The sequence below is a fragment of the Cyprinus carpio genome, unplaced genomic scaffold, assembly GCF_018340385.1.
Source record: "Cyprinus carpio isolate SPL01 unplaced genomic scaffold, ASM1834038v1 S000006809, whole genome shotgun sequence".
In the NCBI taxonomy this organism is placed as follows: domain Eukaryota; kingdom Metazoa; phylum Chordata; class Actinopteri; order Cypriniformes; family Cyprinidae; genus Cyprinus; species Cyprinus carpio.
This window is the reverse complement of record NW_024879395.1, coordinates 938,754-962,381: the sequence shown is the minus strand read 5'-3', so window position 1 is coordinate 962,381 and position 23,628 is coordinate 938,754. Positions and strand designations below refer to the sequence as shown.

The 23,628-nt window shown below is 39.2% G+C and overlaps 1 pseudogene; it reads left to right on the top strand.

The window, feature by feature from the left end:
* The window catches only part of LOC109047496, a 46,409-nt pseudogene that overhangs the window by 9,063 nt on the left and 13,718 nt on the right, over nucleotides 1-23,628 (top strand).

Sequence of the window (23,628 nt, the reverse complement as noted above, 5' to 3'; positions counted from 1 at the left end):
AAGCATGCGTTGTGCTGTATTATACTGTTGGTATTCAATCTAATGTGATGATATTTTTCCTTGTAGCTTAAATGATTGTGACTTAACAGACAGAAGCTGTTCAGCTCTGGCTACAGTTCTTGGATCAGATACCAATTTGAAAGAGCTGAACCTGAACAATAATAATCTGCAGGACTCAGGAGTGAAGCTGCTCTGCACTGGTCTGGAAAATATAAAGTGTGAATTGGAGATACTGAGGTAAGTTGTGTGATAACAGACAAAAACTGATCTCAAACGAACTTAAAAGATTGTGATTTTGTTTTACATTTTCTTTACAAAATGTTTATTAAATTTGTTAAATAGTTTCATAGTTTTTAGTTTTCGTCTGCATAGTCTGAAGCTCATAATTTATTTTTAGGATTGGGTATCCATTGGGTTTTTTACGATACTGGTGCCATATCGATTCTTTTAAAATGGTACCGGTGCCTGAACAATGCCTGAACAGATACTTCAAAAAATAAAAAATAAATAAATAAGAGCCACAACAAACTATGGATAACATTTAAACATATTTAAAATAAATCCATAGCATTCACACGCTCCTTGGATCCTCTTATTTCCCAAGTTGTGCTTCCCTTACTCTTAAAGCTAATAAATGTATTTCACCATCTGGGTCATTATTTAAAACAAAACCACACATAATAATGTTCTACTGTATCTCTGTCAATCACTCTGATATTTAGTTAAAATGAGTGCTGTCTGTCACCGTCTTTAATCAGTTCTGTGAATGAATGTATGGTCAATCTTTATAAAGTTGTAACAATGTCATTTGTAAAGCACAGTTCTGTGTTTGGAGTAAAAACAGTTTACGGTTTACAGTTTACCGTACCTGTTTATTTATTTATTTTTGCTATTTAGTTGTTTTTATGCTATTTAAAAAAAGAGAAAAACTGCAGTACACTTTAATTTTTTTATGCTATTTAAAAAAAAAGGGGTTGGGCGATATGAGCAAAAATTCATATCTCTGTATTTTTTGTCTGATTTGCAGTATATGGTAGCCTATATCTTGGTATTTGGGTTAACTATATATAAAGCAAAAGTTATAGTTAAAAATGAAAATTATTAAAGAGCAGAGACTGAGTAAAAAGGCTATTTTGTTTACCCCATTACACTTTACAGATAGTGCTATCATACAAATACACTTACTTATAGGTTTAAAAATCTACTTATGTCACATTTATTGTCCAACTATAAGTATTTCAGCAAAATGTATACATTAGCGTTATTGCACTCCTATTTCATTGAGCTCTGTCTGTTTGGCATGCATGCGCATGGCGGTGCTCGTTCTGTGGAGATTAGTGGAGAATCGCTAAAGCAGAAACTCATGCACTTCTGACAGCAAAATGGAAATATTTCCATTGTTTTTTTTAATATTTACAGATGGAGAAAATACCTGTGCAATGTAAGTTATGCAATAATGAAAACAGCATATCTCAAACACATTAAACAGCGTGTCTCTGTCAGCCTCACATGAAGGCTTATTTTTATAGGTTTTAAAAGCTTGAATTTATGTTATAGATTATAGGCTACTAGGAGAGAAATAAAACGCAGAAAGAAAAAATTATTTAAATGCAAAACAAAACACAGCTATTGACTGACCACGAACAGGAAATAGAATTAATTTGCTTAATTTTTGATTCATTCATGTCTTGCGTTTTTTTTTTTTCTTTTTTTTTTTTTTTTTGAAACAATTACATTTGGGCTAAAAGTGTATTGTAACGCAAGCGTTACTGAACATGTACAGAGTAAAATATTACTGAAAATTGATTAGTAATGCTTTACTGCGTTACAGCAAAAAGTAATACGTTTCTGTAATGCATTACTTTTGTAACGCGTTTCTCCATACTGTAATGCATTACTTTTGTAAACATGGAGATCTGATCTCACCAGCATCGAATCTGTCTGTGATTACATGAAGAAACTGAGACACACTAAATCCAGAAAACTGTAGCAATGTCTTCCAAGACATTTTAAGAAACCTGCCTCCAAAGCTACAGTACTGTGAGAACTTTTAGGCACTTGTGTAAATATGCTGTAAATTAAGAATGCTTTCAAAAATATTGTCATAAATGTACTTAATTTATTAATTAACTTCTATTAACTAAATCAAATCAATATTTGGTGTGACCAACCTTTGCATTAAAAACAGCTTTTTGTTCAGGTACACTTGCACATTGTTTTTCAGGTAGCTTTGCAGGAAGGTTTGTTTTGGCATCTTGGAGATTCGACCACAGTACTTCTGGATTTAGTTTGTCTCAGTTTCATCTGTTTTTTCATGTAATCACAGACAGATTGGATGATGCTGAGATCAGATCTCTGTGTTGTCACACTGCTTGTGCATTCAAAAATCTCACTAGATTATTATTAAAATTAATGGCAAAATTAATGTTTGGAAATGTAAACTGATCTGTTCTACTGACACTACAGCAAAAGATATAAATAACTGGCAGAACACCATTCTTTGGGGTGAAAATACTAACATGCCTAAGACTTTTGCACAGCATTGTAAGTATAAAGTTAGTATAATTAAATTAAGTATATTTAAATACGTGTAATTAAAGTATGCATTCATATGTGTTTAAGGAGTAGATTTTCGCTGGAGGAAACAGCTGTGGTGTGATGAGCGGTGAACGCAGCGAAAACTTTACAGTAGATGGGGAAACCGATTGCTCCCAGGTTACCTTTTGTAAACTGTATTTTATGACAAAGAACAGCACAGATACAGATATTCTAACAATCTATTGATAAGCACCTTTTGTCCTTTGCTTCTGTTTGAGTCCACTCGCGCTGCTCCGCCACGGTCTGCCAATTGAAGAGCATGCTGAAAGACGGGGAGGAGACCGATCAGCCGCCATTTTCATATGAAATTTAAGGGGACTGTGTTTGAGTCCACTCGCGCTGCTCCGCCACGGTCTGCCTGCTATAACCCCGCTAAAAGCCTAGCAACGCCGATGCTCATGCTTCTTGTGTACATTTTGGAGAACCAGGACAAATATTTCAACTGATCGCTCAGGCATTTAAGAGGCACCGAAATTAGGCACTGAAATCTGCGTTCTTATTCGGTTCGGTGCATACCGGTTACATAGGGTTACGGTACCCAACCCTATTTATTGTATACAATTTTTTTATATACAGTGACTTCTACTGCAGCAAATGTAATTTTTTCTATGTGGTATTTAGTGAAAGTTAATGAGGAAGTAACAATTTTGTTCTCTTTCAAGTCACTGGATGGAAACAGTACTTTATTTGCAAAAGTTTAATGTGATATTCCGATTTTGCGCATAAGTTTAATTCATACATTTGGATGTAAGCATAGCTATTGTGAGTGACTGTAAGATCACTGGAGATTCTCAGGTGAGTTGACATTTTAAACAGCCTTTTGTTTACCCATGTATTTGGCTATAAGTTTTCACTTTGCAATTCATTATAGGTCACTTTAGGGATTAATATTGTTAAGGTAAATTCTACTATAGCTGCTTAATCAGTTGATTATCATTGTTGTTAATCAGACTTTCAGACTGCAGTATAACTGAAGAAGGTTATAAAGCTCTAGCTTTAGCTCTGAGATCAAACCTTTCACACCTGAAAGAGCTGGATCTCACAGGAAATGATCCTGGACAATCAGGAGTGGAGCAGCTCAATGATTTACTGCAGGATACAAACTGTCAACTGAAGACACTGAGGTGAGATGTGATGAAGTAATACAAAATAAATTAAATACAGGTGAATTATTTATAGAAATATTTCACCAATACGAACCTGCTGTATCAAAGTAAATTAAAGATAAACTAATTCACACTTCTGTCCATCAAATTTGGATGTTGTTTTTCATCAAGTTTATTTGGCAATTTAATTGTATCTTATTTCATCTTCTCTTTGCAGGTTTTTGGGTCCTGTTTGCAGATGAAGCCTGTCAGTATGTGACAGGAATTGTGGGTAAAAACCCATTACTGCTGAGAGAACTGAATCTGAGTGAACGTAAACTAGGAGACACACAAGTGAATCAGATCGCTGATCTACTGCAGGATAAACACTGTAAACTTAACACATTGATGTGAGTATTTTTAATGTGTTTTTTTTTATTGCACAGTTAATCTATGTTAAACTTTAATGAAATCAGGTGACCTAAACACAGTCCTCAGGAATCACTTAATAGTGAAAACAAGCACCTTGTGTTTGTAAATTCTCTCATTTTTATCATTTTAGTCTGTGCAAGTGTGGTCTAACAGAGGAAAGCTGTTCAGCTGTTGCTACAGTCCTGAGATCAAACTCCAGTCTGAAAGAGCTTGACATGAGCAACAATAATCTGCAGGATTCAGGAATGAAGAAACTCCAGAACGGATTGGAAAATTCAAACTGCACACTCGAGAAACTCAGGTGAGTTAAATGAATGAACATTTCATTTTAATAATAACTTTTGTTTGTTTGTTTGTTTAAAGTTAACCCTCTCAAGAGGACAGAGGCCCTGGCACAGTCACATTTGTTTTTATCTTGTATCAGTAGCAACAACTTGCAAGTCATACACAGGACAGAGGCCCTGGCACAGTCACATTTGTTTTTATCGTAAATGTCTACTTTTATTTTTGTCCACTCAAATAAAAAAATGGGGACTCTATGGGATTGACTCCCTTTTGGAGTCAGCCTGTAGCGGCCAGTCAATTAATTGCAGTTTTAGTCACTTCCTTGGTGGCTTCATGAGAGAGCGGGAGGTTGCCGCTTGTGTAAAATATGAGGGGGGGGGGGTATTTTTTACTCTCAATATTCAAAATATTTCTTAGAAATAGTGTACATACGTGTAAATAGTATTTTTTACAGTTTTTTGTGATTTTATTTTAGTGTGACTTTTGCCATTGACCCCTTCACTGGTGAGTTGAAAATATTCTCACTGTTCCCCCAGAGTGAGTTTTTTTTTTAGGCGACCATTATTTTAGAACATTTCCCTTTATGGTTTCCATAACGACGCTGACCCATTGTGTGTTTTTTTGGGGGTATTCTTTATTTTAGAATGTTGTTGGTTTTTTTGGGGTGAGTTTTTTTTTTGGAATGTTTTTTTTTTTTGTCATTTTTTAATATATCGGCATCGGCCGATATCCGTGTTTAGTAGCGCCGATTTAAATTCAAGCACGTCGTGGGCAGCCCCCGTGTTATTGGTGCAGTGGAAAGTGCTGCTGCTGCATGTGAAGGACCCCAAGTCAAAACTTTTGGAAGATTCAACAACAGTCCTGGGAGATAAAGGTAGTCAGAGAATTTCACTCTGGGGGTGGAGAAGGTGGCAGCTCTCACAAACACTGCAGCATGATCGAGGGCTACGTTACTCTCCGCCCCGCTCACAGACAGCACCGTGCTCGGAGAGACAGCGCTCCTGGAGCAGTCCAGAATGGTGAATGACATTTGTTCGGAAGCATGGTTTGATGCAGACAATAGCCAGGTTTCCATCCAACTCATTTGCATTTAGGGATGTCAATATTTGATCATTTCCATGATTCATCAATAAATAACCTTAATGCTGCAAAATGCGTCTGCAGCGGTATTATTATTATGTGCAAAAGCCACTCAAAAAATAAAAAAAGCTTTCTCACCCGAATTAATGGGGTTTTAGTCTGAATAAAATGGTTGTAGCAGGACTGTAAAATGAATAGATGTGATTATGATCATTTGTTAAAATGAAGCGGTTACACTGTACTTTTGAGATCATTTTACTTTGTTGACTGTTTCCCGTCAAGGAGACCGCTGAATGCGCCTCTTTAAATGGTTTTCGTGGTGTTCGTTGTTGTATTTTAAAACGCAGTTGCAATGTTTTCAAATGGCAGTATAGTATTAAAAAATAAAATTATCCCAAACGTAACTGTGGCGCTTGTGGCTGTGCTGAGCAGTCAGTGAACCGCTTTTTTTCACATTAAACATTTTATGCGAGTATTATGACCAGTACTTTATTAGATCCTGTTCTGCAAAATGTTCGATTTTTTATTTTTGCGTTCCGGGTCAGCCTATTTGTTTTAAAAAATCCGCCATTTACAGTGCATTAGATCGTGACTGTGCATGCGTGCGTGCAGACGAGGACGAGTGAGCGCGGGTTTGGCTAGATGTATTTGGAGGTAATTGCTCATGTCTCGTTCTTTACATATCCAATTGTTTCCATATTCGCAATGTATCTGAATGTTTAACTATAATATTTTTTATTTTTTTTAATGTAAATTAGACGGAAAAAGATCATCCTCTTCATATGAGCAAAAACGTCCTTGGCATAACAGCAGAGTGGAGCAATAGCCTATACTACGGTCTATTTAAACTGACCAGTGTAACCTTTTATATGTTTGGTTGACTGTACTTTATTTTAGTATAGTTTTTCAGTTTAATTGATTTTTATTTATAAAATTGTATTTATTTTATTTAAATGTATATTTAAGTTTACATTTATGTTCCAACAAACTTGAAAATTTTATGTAAATGATTGACTTTATATATATATAATATATTACCTGTTTTATATATATTTAATACTTGGTCAGTTTATTGATTTGTTTGGTTAACTTTGGATATTTTTTTTTATTTTTTTATTGATTGCAGTGCACAAAATTAAGATTCGAGAGATGGTTCAAGTCAGTGCTCAATAAATGATGATAAGTTTAGAAATGTTGTGCATTCCACTTATTATTAGTGTGACATTTTAGCATGCAAATGAAGGGGAAAACTTCAAGATATCGACCCTAAAAATCGGCAGCACATATCGGCCATCGGATGACCCTGACCTCTAAACATCGGCAATCGGCTATAGAAAAACCCATATCGGTCGATCTCTATTGCTTTTTATTTAGTTTTTTTCTTTATAATTCAAAATATTCACTAACTTGCTTACCATGTCATCAACTATCTTATATTCTGATTTACAAATACCGGCACCTCCATGTTTGTTCGCGCTGCAGTTCAGAGAGTCCTGTCAGTCGGATTTACATCACATAAATTTATCAGTTTTCTAGAATACTAAAAATAAAATAAATAGAGGAATTAAGTGAACTTTTTAGTTACTTATACTATGTGTATCTGATATTAATAAAACACATCAGCAAATTATATTTGAATGGATTGTTATTGCTGCTTCCATAAACATCCTTGTGTATTTTACTAACTCTAAATGTATTGTTTTACTAGTACTTATGTGTATTTAAATGTCTGAAACCTAAAATAAACATTATGTGTTTAAAAACACTGCATAGTTGTGATTATGTGACCAGTGCAGAGTGCGTCTCAGCACCAACCCATATGCGAAAACGTAGTTTGAATTTGGTACTTCTATTTTGTTCTTACTGTGCTTCACACTGAATGTTACCTTCATCGATAATTCACAGGTCGAGTCTAATACAAACAAAATCCCTCATGACCAGGATGACTCAGGGTCCTCCCCATTTAACCCAGTGACTTCCTGCAGACTGTCCCTGTAATCTTCTCGCGTGCATGTTTTACAGGTTGGAGAATATTAAAGGACGACACTTGGAATCCATTTTTCAGCTTCGCAACAGATTAGCTGTTGGTGTTTCGTGGCTGTGTGTCCACCAGAGGCTGCATTGAATTCATTTGAATTCATCAGAATACAGTGTGTTGAGTTTGGTACATTGATGCTCGGGATTCGTTTTCGTTTTCCCGGCATTGTGTGGTGCAGACCTACCAATCTGTATGCATTTTGCGTAGTGGCTACACATTTTGACCTCAAAGTACGCTGGTATGATTTGTCACTTTAAACTACCCAAAAATCTAGTGATGCCTCTGTGCATGCGCAGTATTCAAAACAAGAAAAAAGAAAAAGATGAAGAGTTCAACCAATCAGAGTGTTTTTTTTTGTTGTGTTTTTTTTTTTATGTTTAAATGATTTCTGCATTTTATTTCTCTCCTTGTAGCGTATACCTTATAGTTTAAGTACAGAGTGGACAGAAAGGCTGTCTGTGAGGCTGACAGAGACGTGCTGTTTAATGTGTTTGAGATTGCTGTTTTCCTTAATGCATAACTTATATTTCACAGGTATATTCTCCATTTGTAAATGTTAAAAAAGTCATGGAAATATTTCCAGTTTGCTGTCAGAAGTGCATGAGCTTTTGCTTTGCGTTTTTTTCCACTTAAACTCCACAGACTTCATTTAGAACGAGCACCGCCACGTGCATGCACGCCAAAACAGACAGAGCTCAATGAAAAAGGAGCGCAATAACTCTGACTAAAAGATTCATTTTGCTGAAATATTTGTGGTTGCACAATAAATGTGAAATATGTAGAATTTTAGCATATTTGTATGATAGCACTAACTGTCAAGCGTAATGAGGTAAAGTCATCAAAATAGCCTTTTTACTCAATCAGTCTGTGCTTTTTATTATTTTCATTTTTAGTTTAGTAACTAACTTCTGCTTTAAAAGGATTATTTTTTTGTTTTAAGATTACATACACTTAATTATTTTCCTAACCAACTCCTAACCCTAAACACGGTAACCCCTCTTGAAATATTTAATATAATTTGTGGCTGTACAAATACAAAATATTGATATATAGGTGTATATATATATATATATATATTATATATATATATATATATATACATATACATATATATATATACATATATACATATATATATATACATATATACATATATACATATATACATATATATATGTATATATATATATATATATATAGTATACCGCAAATCAGCCAAAAAGTAGAGATATATATGTTGCTCATAAAAAACTAAATAGCAAAATTAGCTAAACAGTTACAGTAAACAGTAATAACCAGTAAACTTTACCACCACTTTACCAGCCCCTCCCTATATATATCTGAAAATAGTCCGGTAAAAAGGCACTACTGAATATTGTGTTAGTCAAGAGTTTTCATTGGGCTTACAGGAATTTAACCAAGCTAGGATGGAGAAAGTATCTCATGCATGCAAATTGTGCAGGGCAACTCTGCAGCAGGATGATGGGCACGACTGCTGCCCTTCCTGTTTAGGCTTGGAACACCTGAAACAAGGCCTCACAGAGGATGCCTACATGGTCTGCAGAGTTATGTCTCCGGAAAGAAAGACTTCAAGGATAGCTTTGGTGGAAGGACCCTTGGGTGAGGCTCTACCAACACCATCACCACCATGTAAATCGGCAGCTAAACTTAAACATGCTGATGCAACGTGTGCTTCGGCTGGTAAATGTTCTAAGGGGGATTCCTTAGCTAAGAAAGTGGATGTTTTGACTGCTGGGTTTGCTCAGATTAAGCCTTTGCTTATGAGAATTTGCAAATGTCTGAGAAACGAGTTTCTTCAGTTGAAGCTTTAACTTTGAAGTCAACCATTTCTGAGGAGGATGTCATGTCTGTGACTGCTTCTTACAATCAGAGACTCAGTCCCAAGTCTCTTGTGAGGAATCCCAGGATATTGATCAGGGATCTGTGGAAGGGTCTGCAGTCAGAGCAGGAAGTGGTGAAATGGGCTCTTCGAGCTGCATTTGCTCGCCTAGGTCTTGATACAGCAAAGGCAGTAGGAGGCTCTACTAGTGCTTTTTTAAAAGGTTCGGCTCAACCATCTCATCTTACCATTCCACCATCAAAAGATTTTATTGAGAAGTAACAGAAGTCTTGGGCTAACCCAAAATCACTTACACACCACACTAGTTCAAGCAGAGCTTTGGCTGCGATGCAAGATGCAGGCACTTTTGGACTGGGTCAGATGCCTAAGGTTGATCTAATTATTGCCTCGTTTGTTCTCTCTCCAGAAGAGGTTTTGGGGCCTTATGTCCATTGCTCTCGGCCTCAATGGATTTCAGATGATCTGCTTATACAGGCATATAACACTGCAGTATGTATGGGTCACATTGGCAATTCTCTCTCCCATCTTATGTTGGCATTGTCCCAGTCTCTTCCCTCTCCTGGGAGCAATACTACAAACCAGGACTTAAGTGATGCTATGTTACAAAAAGAGAGTTGGGTAGGCTTATGTCAACACTCACACAGGCATGCTGACAGGTCTGGCATGCACAATCATCCCTGTCTGAGGCCTGTAGGTAAATGATGAGGGATCTTCCGGTAGTCTCCGGACAGCTCTTCGGCCCAGCTGTACGACAGACACTAGAGCGCAGTGTCCAGGCGAATCAGACCAGACAGCAGTTTGCAGACCTGAGGAGAGTTCTACCATCTTGCTTACAGTACAGACAGCCCCTTAGGGGTCATGAATTGCAGCATTCTCAGTTTTCAACAGGCCCAGCTGATATTCGTAGGAGCCAGCCTCAGCATTTGGAGTGGCCTCTTAGAGTAGAGCGATCTGTTCAGCTACTCCGGGGTCAGGGACAGCAATCATTTCAGGCCCCAAAGGGCAGAACGCCAGCCCAGCATTCCCCCAGGAATGCTAAGGGCCAGGGACACAGGACCTGAAAATCTGCAGTCGCCAGTTTTTCTCATCAGCAGCTCAGTTACTGGGAAACAACAACTTTAGACCCATGGGTGGCAGCAACTTTAACTCAAGGGTAGAAGATGCAGTTCTGACGGCAGCCTGCCTCTTTCAAGGGGGTCAAGATGACCACAGTTTCAGACCCCAACAAAGCAAATTCCTTAAAGCAAGAAATAAAACAACTCCTAGAGAAGGATGCCATCGAACCGATAATGTGGTCAGAATAGCTCGGTGGGTTCTACTCAATATACTTCATAATTCCAAAAACAGATGGCGGATTACGGCCTATACTCAACCTTTTGCTCCCTCAACCAGTTTATGAAGATGCTTTCCATTGCGAATGTTGTGCATGACCGATGTTCTCCACGCAGTCAGGCAACAGCACTGGTTCACCACAATAGACTTAACCCTCTGAGGTCTAAGGGGGTTTGGGGGCCTGAAGAAGTTTTGACTTTTGTGGCTTTTTTCAGTTACTTATAAACATATACATGGCCAAAGTCTGAAAACACTGTATTCAGTACAAACTGGGCTAAAGTAATATGTAAATAGCATGTATTTACATGATTGTGTTTTTGAGAAAACAACATTTATGTGTGGTCAGTGAAAAACTACAAATTTTAAGTCACTGAAATAAGGTCATCATAAAACACATACAGAACATTTGTTCACAAGACTGTCAAACCTGGAGCTTGTAGCCTAGAATTTTTGCTTCAAAATGATGTTAGGTATGTGAGAGAAGAGTTACAAGAAAGAATGTGAGGACAAAATAAATGTACATAGTTTATGTTTGTAATTTATTTAGAATATATTTAATTATCCCACAAAATAACTTGAGTTTCACTTGCGAGTGCAGTTAAACAGTTTATTAGGAACAATCAGAGCTGACTTTCTAAGCTGAATTTTTAGCATCATTACTCCAGTCACACAATCCTTCAGAAATCCTTCTAATATTCTGATTTTCTACTCAAAAAGACATTTATTATTATTATCATTAATGTTGAAAAGAGCTAAGATTAATTTATTCATTTTTTGATGAATTGAAAGAACAGCATGTGCTACATAAGTTTTAATTTCTATATATACTGACTTACTGAAGCATTTGAATGGTATAGTGTATATTGTTACACTTGGAGTAAGACTGGAGCTATGATGCTGAAAATGTAGCTTTGATCATGGGAATAAATAACATTTTAAAATATATTCATATAGAAAGCAGTTATATTAAATAGTAAAAATGTTTCACAATATTACTGCTTTAGCAAATGCAACTATGTATTTTGGGTAAAAAACATAAATATTAGTTTTCAAAAAGTTTGCTGCTAAACTGATTTTAGATCTTTGTTTCAGTTGTTTCTGTGATGTACTGAAATATAATTACAAGCACTTCATACGTTTCAAAGGCTTTTATCGACAATTACATGACATTTATGCAAAGAGTCAGTATTTGCAGTGTTGGCCCTTCTTTTTCAGGACCTCTGCAATTCAACTGGGCAAGCTCTCAATCAACTTCTGGGCCAAATCATGACTTATAGCAACCCATTCTTTCATAATAACTTCTTGGAGTTTGTCAGAATTAGTGGGTTTTTTGTTTGTCCACCCGCCTCTTGAGGATTTGACCACAAGTTCTCAATGGATTAAGATCTGGGGAGTTTTCCAGGCCATGGACCCAAAATTTCAACATTCTGGTCCCCAAGCCACTTAGATATCACTTTTGCCTTATGGCACGGTGCTCCATCGTGCTGGAAAATGCATTGTTCTTCACCAAACTGTTGTTGGGTTGTTGGAAGAAGTTGGTGTTGGAGGGTGTTTTGGTACCATTCTTTATTCATGGCTGTGTTTTGGGGAGAATTGTGAGTGAGCCCACTCCCTTGGATGAGAAGCAACCCCACACATGAATGGTGTCAGGATGCCTTACTGTTGGCATGACACAGGACTGATGGTAGCGCTCACCTTTTCTTCTCCGGACAAGCCTTTTTCCAGATGGCCCCAAACAATCGGAAAGGGGCTTCATCGGAGAATATGACTTTGCCCCAGTCCTCAGCAGTCCATTCACTATACTTTCTGCTGAAGATCAGTCTGTCCCTGATGTTTTTTTTGGAGAGAAGTGGCTTCTTTGCTGCCCTTCTTGACACCAGGCCATCTTCCAAAAGTCTTCGCCTCACTGTGCGTGCAGATGCGCTCACACCTGCCTGCTGCCATTCCTGAGCAAGCTCTGCACTGGTGGCACTCCGATCCCGCAGCTGAATCCTCTTTAGGAGACGATCTTGGTGCTTGCTGGACTTTCTTGGACGCCCTGAAGCCTTCTTTACAAGAATTAAACCTCTTTCCTTGAAGTTCTTGATGAACCTATAAATTGTTGATTTAGGTGCAATCTTAGTAGCCACAATATCCTTGCCTGTGAAGCCATTTTTTATGCAACGCAATGATGGCTGCACGTGTTTCTTTGCAGGTCACCGTGGTTAACGATGGAAGAACAATGATTTCAATCATCACCCTCCTTTTAACATGTCAAGTCTGCCATTCTAACCCAACCAGCCTGACATAATGATCTCCAGCCTTGTGTTCGTCAACATTCTCACCTGAGTTAACAAGATGATTACTGAAATGATCTCAGCAGGTCCCTTTAATGACAGCAATGAAATGCAGTGGAAAGGTTTTTTTGGGATTAAGTTAATTTTCATGGCAAAGAAGGACTATGCAATTCATCTGATCACTCTTCGTAACATTCTGGAGTATATGCAAATTGCTATTTATAAAAAACTAAAGCAGCAACTTTTTCCAATTTCCAATATTTATGTAATTCTCAAAACTTTTGGCCACGACTGTACATTTAGTCAGGAGTTATAATTCAGAAATAGTATAATTCACTAGTAAAATGTGTAGAAGTTATGTGAAAACTAATACAAGTAGATTAATAATAATAATAATAATAATAATAATAATAATAATAACAATAATGATAATACAAAGACTTACTCATGTTTATGATCTCTGCTTGATCAAGCCAGTCCATTATTTTTTTCTGTGGTAATCCAAATCTTATTCCTCTCAGCACGTCTTCTTGGGTTGAATTATGTACTGGTATTATTCCTCTCAGCGCAACTGGACAGTAAAAAAAACTTGAAGAACAGTTTCACTGCTTTGTTTGCTGTCATGTGACCATTTACAAGCCACGAGCTTCACATTCTCTTAATAATATCAAAAGCGCGCTCAGCGCGTGGGGTGTGGTCATATTAGATATAATGAAGGGAGACGTGAAAGACTGGACATCGCGTTGTTTTCATATGGATAACTTTATCACAGAATATTTGTTTTCGATAAGACATGTCAAGCTTTCTATAGATACATCTCTCATGTCTCTTTGTTGAGTATTTGCTGAGTTACAGTTCATTTTAATGACGCGTTTTCTAAATGATGATCACCGCAGACTAAAGCTGCACAGCGCATCCTGTGTGTTTTCTTTATTTTATAAATGCACAAAGTGTTGTTGTTGATATGGCGTGTATACAAATAAAAGTAGACCCTGTACAGATTTGATTGCTGTATTGCTCTTATCTGTATGATCAAACGAAAGTGTAATTTAAGTTATTTTTCGGGGTTATCAGGAGAAAATGCCACCAAATGCGTATTCACGTTGATCGACTCCAGAGGGTTAAAGGATGCTTACTTCCATGTTCCAATTGTGCCACAGCACAGGCCATTTCTCCGCTTTGCATTTCAAGATCAAGTCTATCAGTCCGAGTACTTCCATTCGATCTTTCTCTATCCCCACGAGTCTTCAACAGGTGTATGGCAGCAGTGTTGGCTCCAATACAGGTCAAAGGGCTTTAGATACTTCTGTACCTGGACGACTGGCTGCTTTGCTCTCACTCTCGGGAGCAGGCAAGGGAGGAAATCACACAGCTGCTCTCCCATATTGCCCGGCTAGGCGTGGCTGTGAATTTCGGCAAGAGTCAGTTAATTCCGACTCAGTCGTTGAAGTTCATAGGTGTTATCCTTGGACTCACAATTAATGATAGCTTTCCCATCAGAACAGTGGGTAAACAGTATTCTGTGGCTCCTCCAGCGGTTTCAAATGCAGACAAGGTTCAGGTATTTCCTCACACTCATGGATATGCACTAGGCTACCGTTCAGGTATTTTCTCAGACTGACAGCAGCAGCTATCGTAATACCATTGGGTCAGGAACAAGTTGATCAAAGTTACAAAGCAATGCCTTCTCACGCTACAACCATGGAGGAGGGGGTCATATCTGACCAATGGAGTTGCTCTGGGCAGGATTCCCTCTGTCATATCTGACCAATGGAGTTGCTCTGGGCAGGATTCCCTCTCGGCGGGAGGTAGTGGAGCAGTCTGATGACACAGAGCGGTTCCCGGCAAAGGGGGGAAATATAAACACCATGGAACTACAAGCAGTGCTACTGGCAATGAAGCACTTTGTACTGAGTCTGGAAGGCAGGCATGTTCTGATCAGGTCAGACAATACATCAGTGATTTATCACATCAACCATCAAGGGGGCATGAAATCCAGCAAGTTTCTTCAAGTATCACAGGAGCTGTTAACCTGGGCCTTCCCTCAGTTTGTGAGTATCAGAGCCATGCACATCCCAGAAGTGACAAATGTGGTGGCAGATTTCTTGTCATGGACACAGACCTCTGTCTTGGGAGTGGAGTCTCAACCCAGAGGTGGTTAGGATAATATGGCAGCAGTTTGGCAGAGCAGAAGTAGATCTCTTTGCCTCAGCAACGTCGACCCAGTGCCCCTCTGGTTTTCACTAGCAGAAGAATCGAGTCCTCTGGGACCAGATACTGTAGCCCTCAACTGGCCAGATCAGTTACTATGTGTCTTTCCCCCGATACCATTAAACTTAGCAGCTGGAGCCTTCCCAGGAGGATGGATCTCCTCCACCAGTTGGGAGGTCAGATTTGGCACCAAAATCCAGACCGCCTACAGCTCTGTGTTTGGCCTCTGAAGGGGCCAGAACCATTTTTGAGAGTTTCATGATCAGGATGTACAGAACACTATAATGAATTCTAGAGCACCTTCCACCAGGAGTGCTTATGCTTATAGGTGAAAGTTCTTTTCTGACTGGTGTCGAGAGCAAAGAGTGTCCCAGAGATATGTCCTGTCCCCTTGGTGTTACATTTTTTGCAATCTTTGCTGGAAGATAATCGGGCAGCTTCTACCTTAAGAGTTTATGTAGCTATTTTTATTTTATTTCAGCATATCATGTACGAATAGATGGGCAGCCATTGGGACCTCATGCCTTGGTTTCTCAATACCTTAGAGGTGCGCAGTGATTGCGCCCCCCTCAGATCATTCGCCTACCCTCATGGGACCTGAGCATTGTCTTGAAGCCTCTTACAATACCTCCATTCGAACCTTTGGAGCACAGTGATTTGAAGTGGCTCTCATTGAAGACAGCTTTTCTCTTGGCCATCACTTCAGCTAAATGAGTGAGTGAGCTCCACACATTATCAGTTAACCTGCACGCGCTGGCATCCAGATGATTCAGAAGGGACGTTGTGGCCAAACCCAGCATTTCTCCCCCAAGGGGCTCTATGTCTTGTTTAGAAATCAGGGTTGAGCTGCCAGTATTTAATCCCCCATGGTTGGATTCACAAGAAAAAAGTGGATGCAAATTATTTTAGAAAGTATCCCCTTATTTCCATGGCAACACATCATGTGTGTCACATGACACCACAGACACAATAGCGTTGTATCACAGCTGTATTGATTTTATTTTATTTAGCCTCTTTTGTTCAAAATGGTCACAAACTTTGTCATCAGCTATCTGATATTCTGGTAGTGAATGTATTTTTTTTTTTTTACAAACCTTCACAATGATCTTGTTAGTTGATTGGCTTGTTAGTTTGTGCTCCAGTTCATAGAATCGTATCTCTCAAATTTACAACTTGAAAATTCATCAATTTCTCCCAAAATACATGAAAGTAAATGGCTGGTGATCTGGGAGAAGAACAGAGTGAACTTTACTTTTTTGTTATTTACACAATGTGAATCTGATCTGTTTATTGCTGCTGTTTATAGACATCGGTGTGTATTTTACAAACTATAAATGTATTGTTTTGTTAGTACATTTGTATTTAAATGTTCTAAAACCCATAACAAACATTACGTGGTTGAAAACACTGCATAGTTGTGATTATATGACTATGGGCTGAACGCGTCCATCTCTGGCTCACCGCCAGCCTTAGCCGGAAAGCACATTTTAATCTGGCAGTTATGTGACATAAATACATTATAAAACCCCATATGTGGGACCAGCCTTAGCCGGAAAGCACATTTTAATCTGGCAGTTATGTGACACCACTACATTCTAAAACCCCATATGTGTTCAATTATTAATTTATCAAATGCAATTTATTTCAAAACTCTTTACTGTAGACTTTCAGACTGCAGTATCACTGAAGAAGGTTATAAAGCTCTGGCTTCAGCTCTGAGATCAAACCCTTCACACCTGATAGAGCTGGATCTCACAGGAAATGATCCTGGACAATCAGGAGTGAAGGAGCTCAGTGATTTACTACAGGATCCAAACTGTAAACTGAAGACACTGAGGTGAGACATGATGAAATAATACAAAATGAATGATATGCAGTTGAATTATGAATAGAAATGTTATTTCAATAATATAGTTTTTTTGCATCAAAGTAAATTCAAGATAAACCATTTATCTCTGTTTCCCATCAGAATCAGATGCTATTTTTATTACACTAAGTTCAGTTTAACTGAATCCTTCTCTTCTGCAGGTTTTTGGGTCCTGCAGCAGATGAAGCCTGTCAGTATGTGACTGGAATTGTGGGTAAAAACCCGTTACTCCTGAGAGAACTGAATCTGAGTGAACATGAACTAGGAGACACACGAGTGAATCAGATCGCTGCTCTACTGCAGGATAAACACTGTAAACTCAACACACTGATGTGAGTTTTATCATTAATATGACAACTTTTAATACTTGTGAACTTGCTGCTGGATGTGTTTATTGTATCGTTTACCAGAGAGTGCTGACTTTTAACTAATAACTAACTCTTGGTAAATACTTAGTTGAAACTGTAACTGTTTATTCTCTTAACAGTTTGAATAACAGCAGTGTAGTGCCTGAAGATTGAAGATTGTTGTGTTTTGAGTTTTGATTTAGATTCGTTTAATTCTGATATGGTTGGGTTTGATTGGAAATAAACTTGGAAACTCAGGAAATGAGAAGATCTGTCATCTGTTGGAAAAAACACAGTGCAAATTGGAAAAACTGAAGTGTGTATTTTGATAATCCTATTTTTTACATGTTAATTTACATTTATCATGTTCATTTGAAAAAAAGAAAAATACATGTTAATTTACATTTATCATGTTCATTTGAAAAAAAGAAAAAAGAAAACTGGAGGCTTTAATTGACATCTTATTTTTGTGTTTTTCTGAAGAAAGTCCAATTTTGAAAACAGCATGAGGGTGAATGAATAATGATAGTTTTCAATGTTGGGCAAATAGTTCATTTAGTTAAATGTTATAATTAAAGCATTGGTCAATGGGTGTATTTATCTGTGAGTCTGTGAGACAATTTTGCCAGTTTTTAAAATGCCATTAAATAAGCATACATTTTGAATGGTAAATAGTTTTTCTAACTTTGTTTTCAGTTCTGTATCTATATTATTTATTAATATATATCATATTTTATTAAAACATTGACTTGAACATTGTGTTCTTTATTTTATTTGGAGTAGAACATGCAATACTTAACAGCTTCTTTTATATACAGACTTTCAGAATGCAGTATCACTGAAGAAGGTTATAAAGCTCTGGCTTCAGCTCTGAGATCAAACCCTTCACACCTGATAGAACTGGATCTCACAGGAAATGATCCTGGACAATCAGGAGTGAAGGAGCTCAATGATTTACTACAGGATGAATGCTGTAAATCGAAGTCAATCAGGTAAAGATCTCATGGACATTTAATTACAAGCTACCAGATTGTCAACTTACTTTTTGATTGTATAAAAAATCAGCAACTGCACCCAAATTTTACATTGTCTCAGTTTGGGGCCTCTGAATAAAATTGAGGTGTTTTCCCCTCCTTTTCACAACAACAAAATACTTTTTGGTAATACCATGTTCTATTTAAACAATTGAAAACTGAGAAACACTTGAATTGAACTATGAACCATTATTCAGTGTTCTGTGAAAATTGAGTTATAGTCAAAAACTATAACCTAGATTGAATGATTTAGAAACCAATTCCAAACTCTAGGAACAACAAAAAAAAAAAAACCAAAAGGAATCTCACACTAAAGCCATATTTGGACCAAACAAATTTTTCATGGGCACATTAAAGAGAAATTTGTTTTCATAGCATCTCTCCTATTTGAGGTTGTTTTAAGCCATCTTCGAACGCGACTAGTCTTACAGGGGGACGTTTGATTTTTTTTCATAGCATCTACTGTTTTTTGGCAAACTCAGTGGTTGTTACAATTGGTGTATGCTGGCATGGAGAACAGACACACGAGGAGGATATAAATTAAAAGAGGAGTTTAATGAACATCAAAAACATCAGAGGTAACATAGACAATCGCGGACAAGGAGGAACTAAACAGACAGGGTTTTAAACACAAGGGAGGTAATCTGGGGAATTGAGAAACAGGTGGGGATTAATCAATTAACCAAACAAGAAGCATGACATGACCAAATTAGGGAAACAAAGTCCATGAATGTAACAGTTCCCCCCTCCCAGAACGGTGCGTCCTCGCACCAAAAGAGAAATTCCAGCGGAGGGAGGGTGGGGGTAGGCAAGGGAGAGGGAGCATGGAACCAGGGTGGAGTTGGAGGTAGGAGCCAGGGAGGAGCCCGGAGCAGGAGGAGCCAGATGGTCCTCCAGAGACCAGCCAAGATGACACACGGTGGAGTTGACAGCGGGAGGAGCCATGGTGGAAGAGGAGCCGACAACACCCAGGGGTTCAACTGACGGAGACTGCGCCTGTAGATCAGGAGCCGAGGTTGGAGCCAAGCAGACGGAGAGCCAGGGTGAAGCCGAGGATCTGGAGGGCCAAGGCAGAGCAGAAGGCTCAAGCGACGGAGGTGGGGCCCCAGAAGACCGCTGCGGAGCCGGAGTGACTGAGGAAGGAGGTGGAATCAGAGGGAAGGAGGAGCCTGACAGAGCCGGAGGGATGGAGTGACGAGGCGAAGCCAGAGGAATGGAGTCCCGAGGCAGCGGATGGTCGACGACTGACCAAGGTTGAGCCTTAGGGACGAGGGAACCCGGTGGAGCTGGTGGGATGCCGGGCCACGGTGGAGACGAGGGAGCTAAGAGCCAAGGCGGAGCCGCTGGGTCGAAGGACCCGGGTTGGAGTCCAGGGCTCGGAGGCTGGAGGCGGAGACAGGGAATCCCTACGCCAAGGCGCGGAGCTGAGCCTGGAAGTCCCGAGGCTGACCGGAGCGCCCTGATGGCGCTGACTGAGGTTGAGAAACTGACTGGTCTGGGAGGAGGCGGGAGAGGGAGGCTGGGGGGAACACAGGAGGATCAGGGCTGGATTGAACCAGCGAGAAACAGGAGATTCAGGGCTGGACTGAACCGGCGGAAGAGGAGCAGAGGAACTGACAGGTCTAGGAGGAGGCGGGAGAGGGAGGTTGGGAGGGAACACAGGAGGATCAGGGCTGGACGGAACCAGCGGAGAAACAGGAGATTCAGGGCTGGAATGAACCAGCGGAGAAACAGGGACTTGGGTAAAACCTCACTGAACCAGTCTATAAGGTCCATTTGAAAAATGTTCATTAATTCCTCTACATAATTCACAGAAACCAAATGCAGCTCACCCTCAGTGGCAGGAGTGTGGGCGGGGCTTCCCTCCAAGCCCCTGATCTCCACTAAAACTCCCTCAGGGACGGACGATGTGGCCGGCTCACACACCTGGTCAGACACTGCAAGACGCTCAGGCTCCATGGCGACGATCGGCTCCGTCGTAGTGGGCTCAGGCTCTCCGTCTGCGGTGGGCTCAGGCTAGTTGTTTTGCTCTGTGCAGCTGGATGGCGGCTGGCTGGTCTTTGGTTTCGGGAGTGGGGCTGGAGATATCCTCTTCAGCGGGGCAGATGGTGAACTGGGATTCATTATTCACCATCACCCACTCCACGAAAGTGGCGAAAATCCTCCCTGGGACCATTCGCTGGGAGGGCGTGCCTTACACCGCTCGCTCAGGCCGGTATAGTAGAAAGCACAGGGCGAGCGGCGGTCAGGGAAGTCCGTAAGACACGCCAGATCGAGAAAGTCCCTGGTATGTCCTCCAGCGAACGGTCCAGTTGCTCCAGGCATAGGAGTCGGACTGCTGGGATTGCCATTCCGGGAGAGGGAAATGCTCCAGGCATAGGAGTTGGACTGCTGGGATTCACTTACTTTTAAGGTCCGCGATTCGATAGCAATTGGTGTATGCTGGCGTGGAGAACAGACGCACGAGGAGGATATAAATCAAAAGAGGAGTTTTTAATGAACATCATCAGAGGTAACATTCGCGGACAAGGAGGAACTAAACAGACAGGGTTTTAACACAAGGGAGGTAATCTGGGGAATTGAGAACAGGTGAGGGATTAATCAATTAACCCAAACAAGAAGCAGGACAATGACCAAAATAGGGAAACAGAAAGTCCATGAAACGTAACAGTGGTCCACTGAGAAATCTAATCCTGTCCTAATGCAAATGTCTGTGATTGCTGATGTTGTATTGTAATAACTCAAATCTTCTCCTCTTGTTTTATGGCCTACCTGAGCCATTTGTGCACCAATCTTCCAATCTGCACTTTTTCACTGTGGATGGTATCCAACAAAAAAAAAAAAAATAATAATAATAATAAGAAGAAGAAGAAATCAATAAGGAGAGACAAATGTATTTTATAATAAATGACAAAATGTATTAATGCATATTTCATTAGACTATATCAGTAGCATAGCCAGAATTAAATTTTGGGGGCCTGTCTTAAAATGAGGGGGCCACTCTATATTAAATGTAGACTATAATGTCTATATTAAAACGTGCACATGTGTTTGTGCAGAGTGTGGAAGCTGAATTGCAGCACGCTTATACTGTATGACAGTTGGAGATGAGTGGTACCTCGTTGGGGTCTTCTGCTGTTGTAGCCCATCCGCCTCAAGGTTGTGCGTGTTGTGGCTTCACACAAATTTTTTGCTGCATACCTCGGTTGTAATGATTGGTTATTTCAGTCTAAAAGTTGCTCTTCTATCAGCTTGAATCAGTCGGCCCCATTCTCCTCTGACCTCTAGCATCAACAAGGCATTTTTCGCCCACAGGACCTGCCGCATACTGGATTTTTTTCCCTTTTCACACCCATTCTTTGTGAACCCTAGAAATGGTTGTGCGTGAAAATCCCAGTAACTGAGCAGATTGTGAAATACTCAGTCCGGCCCGTCTGGCACCAACAACCATGCCACGCTCAAAATTGCTTTCCCATTCTGACATTCACGTTTGGAGTTCAGGAGATTTGTCTTTGACCAGGACCACACCCCTAAATGCATTGAAGCAACTGGCCATGTGATTGGTTGATTAGATAATTGCATTAATGAGAAATTGAACAGGTGTTCATAATAATCCTTTAGGTGAGTGTATGTTTTGTTTAGGACTGTATATTTATTCCTTTTTTTTATTGTTTTTTCTCCTTCACACAGAAGTGCTGCAGGTGCTTGATGTATTAATTATAGTTATAGTTCTGATGTTTGTGCTGCTGTTTGTGCATACATGCACTTAGTTTCTGATTATTTTAAATTACAGTATGTAATGTAATGTAAAATGATGTCCCTGGCTATGACACTGGACTATATAGGTCGTATGTGTGATGCACAAAAAACCATATCCCATCTAGAAAACACACCCACCTCTGTAATAAACACGGTGATGTTAGTCCTGTCCGAATTGGTACATGAAATCACAGACTTTGGGTGATAAGAATTAAAACTCAAGTGTAGTTTTAGAAAACTAGTCCTTTTTCAAATAGGACTTTATAAACTAACTATGGAAACATACTAGTGGGAATTATCTATGTTTGTTTAACTTCGCCCATAAACATGATGGGAGCAGCGAAAGGTATAGAATTACAACAAGATTATGCAATCTGAAATTGTCTTCTACTTCCTTAAGGTTCTGAAAAGTCCTGCTGCACAGGAAGCGTGTGATTATCTGACCAAAGTTCTGGGTAAAAGTCCATTATTACTGACAGAACTGGATCTGAGTGAAGATAAATTAGGAGATCTGGATGGGAGAAAATCTCTGCCCTTTTTGATGGACCTCTCATAACAAAGTGGAGAAAATGAAAGTGAGTGAACATGATTTTGTAGACAAGATTATTCATATTCATGCACAATTCAAAGTACAAAAAGTGCAATTTATTTGTAAAAGGTTTATATAAATGTAAAAATATATTTTAAAATGAAATAAGAAAAAAATATAGAAATAAAATGATACAGTGCAATCAGTAAATGCAGCAAAATGCTCAGTTAATGCACTGGCTGAAAGCGTTGTGTTTCTTCAGACGTGGCTGTCTAATGGTCTTTTTGGGAAGGAAGGTGTTTCTATTAGTCCAGTTCCGATGAAACATTTTTATCAAATCCTAATGGGATATAAAATTATCTATTTCTTGCTATATGTTTGAGATGATAGTATTATGATTTAGTTTATTACTTGACATGACTACTGTAAATCCAAAATCTCTCACCTATATCTCTGACTTGAAGTTTTTTTTTTTTGGGGGGGGTGGGTCCCTAGAGTTCTGGGTTTACCCAAGATTTGGGTTTTACCTTGAGAATTTCATCTTTTTTGTCAAATACAATAATCACTGTGTTTTTTTTTTTGTTTTGTTTTGTTTATTTAAAGAAAGATTTGGCACATCCAACTGTTACTTTCATCAATACACTGGCTCAGGGATTCAGTGGAACTGTAATCACTGGGTGATAGACTTTGGTAGAACTGGGTGCCATTTGCGTAGCTGTGATGAGAAGTTTGGTTTCTTTTATTATTTTCACTATTAAAACCATATAGAAATTGAACAGGAACAGTGGGAGAACTGTGTCTTCTGGGACTTCCCACATTTCATGGCTGTCCATTCAGACTTATGCTCGCCAATGTTCACACGTAGTAACCCCTCTCTTCTACTTTGATCTGAAC